We start from the raw sequence: 6,000 nt of genomic DNA on the forward strand, positions 1-6,000 counted from the left end.
TGGTGAAATCCTGGCTCTATTGAAGTCACTAGGGCCAAGATTTCACCATGGCATGTATTATAAACTTGCTGAACATCAAATGGTTATGTGGCTTCCTCTCCAGGACTCAAGTTTAAGAGGCTTTGCTATCCATCGTCCAATGGGTAATAGTAACAATAACCTGTCTGGTCTAGGGCACGCAAAGGAAGAAGCATGGCTCATGGAAAAAAGTCCCATTCAGACCTCACATTCCATGTAAATGTTGTAAGAGCTATAAGATGTTTGCATCCTAGAGGTATTACCAGGCAGAACACATCCAGTCCAGTGCTTTTAGTAACTTATTTAAACTGGTTAGAGGACCAGAAGCCAGAAACTCCTCTTAACTCCGATCTGCTGTTCCTTTTAAAAGAAGACTTATTGTCCTCAGTTTCCCACTGCACATAAAAGGTACATTTTCTTGTGGATGGGTTAAGCAGAAATGCAATTATCCTGAGGAAAGGATTGTGTCCTCTAGTGTTGCAGTTCCTTGTAAAAAATAAGGGCTGTTGGCCATCAAGCTCTCTAGTGAATGCTCAGCTCTCCCAGGTTTTGTTCCAGTTGTTGAGTTTCTCTAGATTGCCTTCTAATCCATCATACAAGGATTTCTTATATACGTCTTACCACATACCCCATTAAGAGTGTTGGTATGGTTTAAAAAATAATCAGGCTGAAAATAACCACCATTCACGGTAGTGGAAAAGGCCTTATTTCATAGATTGTAGTCAGACTTCTTCAGGAAGATGTCTTACCCCAAATTCCCAATTTTTTTATCCTAGGGATCAAGTATGTCACCCTGGCACCTAACAGTCACATGTGTAGCAGGTTAAACCTCTAATGCAGGGATCGGCAACCTTTGGCACGTGGCTTGCCATGGTAAGCGCCCTGGTAAGCACTGTGGCAGCCCGGGCCAGTTTGTTTACCTGCTGCATCCACAGGTGCAGCTGATCGCGGCTCCCACTGGCCACGGTTCACCGCTCCAGGCCAATGGGGGCTGTGGGAAGCAGTGCAGGCTGAGGGATGTGTTGACCGGGTAGTAGAAACAAAAGTGAAACTGAGCAGCATATTCCAGAAGTCTTGAAGTCTTTCTGAGTGTAGCCTTCCTTGATTTGAGATCTACCATACCATTCTCTTCCTAGAAGGGAAAACCTGTAATGGCAGCAGGCCTTAAAAGAGACCCAGTTTGGGAATAAGAACCATTCAAGAAATATATGTTTGCTGATGATGTTTTAAAGAAAGTCACACCAGTGAACTGGTGGAAGTCACTTAAGCACTTGGATTCAGAAACTGTTGAAGTGATAATCTCACTTTTAACAGCAGTAGCTTCTTCTGCTGGTATAGAAAGAATATTTTCTTTTTTTAGACTAATTCATTCCAAATTGAGAAATCGTTTGTGACCTGAAAAAGCAGGAAAGCTTGGTTTTCATTTCCAGATTATGAACAAACAGGAAAATGAAGGTAAAGACGACTGAGTTAGCTGCAGAAGCCAATATTTTAAGTTTTGCATGTTGACCTGGCTGACATTTGATTTAATTTGTTTTTTTAAAAATATTTCATTTAATTATTTTAGTTAAAAACAATTAACAAAAACAAACCTGATTTTAAGACTTGAATGTCTAACTAAATTAAAAAATCATAAGCCTGTTTTGTTAAAATATGTTTACTGTTGAAGAAAAAAAATCCAGAATACGTAACGATGTTGTTTTAGTTAAATAAAACAATTTAAATGTCTGTCTGGTGGTGTTCTCCTCCTAATGCAGCATGGCAAGAAAATCCTCCAAATAGTAATGATTCACTTGTTGAATGGGATATAGTTCACCCCCTGATGACTTCATAAATATCTGCTTCAGTTACCTTTGGTAAATGAAATAACCAAACCATCATTCATTTTCTGATATAGCTGTAACACTAATCTGAAAAGTTTTCAAAATAAATCACTTAAAAAATGTATAGTGTGTACCTTCTAAAAATGAAACACATCTATCTCTGAGTTGTGAAGAATATGTATTAAGGTTATACCAACCAACAAGAATGCACGTTTATGTAGAAATCCATGATTAAATAGAGTCTTCCTGACTAGTGATTTAAATCAAATCCACCCTGAACATCAGCAATTAAAATGTCATTCTTCCACAGCCTACACAAGCCACCTGCACTGTAAGCTCCAAAGTCTCCTCCCTTCCCATATGTCCACACCAGTTTAAACCTATGTGAGGATGCAATAGTATAAGAAGCAGAACTGTAGGAACCCAGTGCAAAATGTTACTCTATTGTCTGGAGATGTTTTGTCCCCACTTCTCTCTTTTCCACCAAATGGTTCAGAACATAAGAACGGCCATACTGGGTCCATCTAGCCCAGTATCCTGTTTTCCAACAATGGCTGGTGCCAGATGCTTCAGAGGGAGTGAACAGAACAGTGCAATTTATCAAGTGGTCCATCCTGTCCCCCAGTCTCAGCTTCTGGCAGTCAGAGGTTTAGGAAAACCTAGAGCAGAGGCGAGCAAACTACAGCCCGCAGGCCACATCTGTCCCACGGGAACGTCCTGCCTGGCCGCTGAGCCCCCGGCCCCTCCCCTGCTGTTCCCCCTTCCCCCGCAGCTACACCGCCATGCGGGCTGCGTGCTCATGCAGGGCAGCGTGGAAGTGTGTCTGGTTCTGGCCGGGAGGTGTGGCTCCAGACATGCTGCAGAGAGTCCTGGGGGGGCAGTCAGGGGAAAGGGAGCAGTTGGATGGGGCAAAGGACGGGGAACAGGAGGGATTGGATAGGGGGTCTGGGTGTGGATAGGGGTCAGGGCAGTCAGGGGACTGGGGGCAGGGGGTGGACAGTTAGGGGCAGGGGTCCCAGGAGTGGGCAGTCAGGGGACAAGGGGGGGGTTGGATGGGCAGGGGGTTCTGACGGGGGCAGTCAGGGTTGGAAAGTGAAAGGGTCAGATAAGGGGTGGGGGCCAGCCTGTTTGGAGGGCACAGCCTTCCTTACCCTCGGGCCAAAAAGTTTGCCCACCTGACCTAGAGCATGGGGTTGCATCCTGGCTAATAGCCATTGATGGACCAATCCTTCGTGAATATGTCCAATTATTTTTTGAACCTAATTATACTTCTGGCCTTTAGAACATCCCCTGGTAATGAGTTCCATAGGTTGACTGTGCCCTGTGTGACAAAGTATTTCGTGTTTGTTTGTTTTAAACCTGCTGCTTATTAATTTCATGGGGTGACTCCTGGTTCATGTGTTACATGAAGGGATAAATAACACTTTGAGTGATGGTCCCTATGTGTATATCATACGTGGATGCAGATGCACACCATGTGCCTGAGTCTAGAAGTGTTTCTTAGAAGTGTCCGTAGACTTGCACATGCATAGTGCATCCCCTCGTGCTTGCAGCCAAGGGTATAATAGGTTGTACAGGTCAATGCCTCTCCAGTTCCCTCTTACTGCTGCATGGCCTGACTTGGAATCCCCTGTTCCTTCACATTCTTAATTTTGACTAAGACAGTGAGTTTGTCCATTCTTGAAGACAGTTGTATATAGATAGTAGTTGTAGTTGAGTTGGTGATAGTTTTCCCCCTGTTTGGGAACCGTCCCAGTCCTCCGAGGAGACGATGCTCCGCATTCCAGGATTTAAAACTGTCTCTCCTGCCCGTGCTCATGAGCAACGAGACCAGAAATGTCTTTACTGCCTCGACAAGACCTTCCTTCCCCCGAACCTGGGAAGCTCAGGAGCTCCACTAGTGTAAATTTCTAATGGAGGAGGCAATGAGACCATGTCCACACTTGAATCCGGGACTGTCGGACCCCTGTGTTCAGCAGCTGTCACCAGTGGTAAGCATCCCTCCAAGCACTTTGCATGCCCCAGATCCGGCAGTACCAACGGTGAAGGACAACCCCAGACATGAGAGTAAGAAGCAGTCTCACAGGCACAAGAGCAGATCCCTGCAGCAGACTGCTCCCAAGTGCAGCGTTTCTTCCCCAAGCCACGCCAGGTCGGCTGAGATGTCGCTCGCAGATCTGGCCAGATCAGCGCCCAAGCTTTCCCGACTGGAAGATAAAGCTTACCACAAAAGCAATCCACTGGAACTCCAGTACCTGTGCATCCAGAGTGCTCACCGGCACACACACCACCCATCCCGTCACCACTGTCATGCTGCTCAGACAAGTCAGCCCAACAGATGCCTTGGGATCCTCTGGCATCTCCACAGGCACTCCAAGGACTTCCAGCTGCTTTGAGCCCCTCATTTCGGCAGAGGAGCTGATACTCCTGTACCCACCCTCTCTGCTCCTCTCTGGACCCCTTTTCACCCAAGAGATCACCACTCCAGAGGACAAACCACTTCTACTGCTGCCAGACAGGCTCCTACTGGGGCCACACCACAGCCCGCCTGTACCGCCAGTTCCCCTGGTGCCAGAACTGTCCTTTGGAGGCTGAGTTTTCAGATCCAGAACCCTCATTCTCTCCAATGTCACACCACAGTTCCAACTCACGTTCCTGACCACCTTATCCACTGGAATATGATCCAGCAGCGAGGGTCTAGTACCAGTACCCGTGGGGCCCACTGCAACCGCAGGATCCTTCCCCGGGGCTGTACTGGAAACCCTGGGACTCCTACCACCAACGCTACCCACTCTGCCAGGCATCCTATTACGACTGCCCGGCTCCTCTACCGCTACTGTCTGAGGAAGAGGCAGATGTTCAACCGGTGCTGCTGGCTCCGCCAGTCCCTACGGCTGCTTCCTCTTCACTGAATGAGGCACTTATTCCTCTCTCCCTTTTTCACAGGATGACTACCGGCAATATCATGACTTGCTCCAGAGGGTAGCAGCAAACCTGGGCATCCCATTGGAGGAGGTTCAGGACAAGCAACACCAGCTCCTGGACATTCTCCAACCTCAGGGGCTCTCAAGGGTGGCACTACCTATTAATGAAGTCATCCTTCACCCAGCGTGAGCAGTGTGGCACACCCCTGCCTTCTGTGTCACCACACGTTAGTGGGCAGGGTGGAGATATTTTGTACCTATTAAAAGGGTGAATTTTCTTTTTTGCACGTGGCAGCTGAGTAGGCATGCCAGCAAACATAGAAGTCAGCCCCTCCAGACCAGGCAGCAAAGTGCATGGATCTGTTGAGGAGGAAAGTATATTCCTCAGCAGTACTACAGTTCTGGATTGCAAACTATCAGGCTCTGCTAGACAAGTATGATTTTAATAACTACGCTAAGCTAGCAGAGTTCTGGGACAAACTGACACCAGACCAACAGCACCAATATCAGGTGCTGGAAGACGAGGGGCACCTGGTTGCCCAAGTGGGCCTCCAGGCAGCTGTAGATGTGGCTGACACATCCTCTTGCTCTCACACAACTGGGGCTGTCATGTGCCAGGACTTGTGGCTCCAGTCATCTGGCTTCCCAAGAGAGGTCCAAAGTACAATCGAGGACCTCCCCTTTGGCGAGTACAAACTGTTTCACAGCAAGACAGACTAGTCCCTTCATTCTTGAAAGACTCCAGGGCCATGCTACAGTTCCTAGGGATATATACCTTGGTCCTGCGATGCAGAGAACAATGGTAGCAGTTCCGTCCATGCCCGCATGCACCCTACCCAGCCTACTACCAATGCCAGCAGGAGGCCCCATGTAGGCAGCACTGCTCTCAGTGACCTTGCTTCCCGCCTCTGCCATGACCACCTCCTCCACCCTCTTCCACCAGCAGCCTCAGCTTTGATGTGATGGTCAAGACCCGCGAACCTCCCCCGCTGCCACCTGCAGATCCTCATGTTGTCTTGGGGGACTATTTTGGCCTATTTGCCAACAATTGGGGCTGTTGGGTACTGGAGATCATCTACCATGGATACTCCATAGAATTTCTCTCATTTCCCCTGCATCAGCCCCCCACCCCTGGATACCCCCAGGGACCCTTCCCTTCAATGCATTCTCTAGGAGAAGAGAGTCCGCTTCTTGTTGAAGGGAGCCATAAAGCAGATCCAACCTCCTAACATGGG

The sequence above is a fragment of the Mauremys mutica genome, chromosome 2 (assembly GCF_020497125.1).
Source record: "Mauremys mutica isolate MM-2020 ecotype Southern chromosome 2, ASM2049712v1, whole genome shotgun sequence".
NCBI lineage: Eukaryota > Metazoa > Chordata > Testudines > Geoemydidae > Mauremys > Mauremys mutica.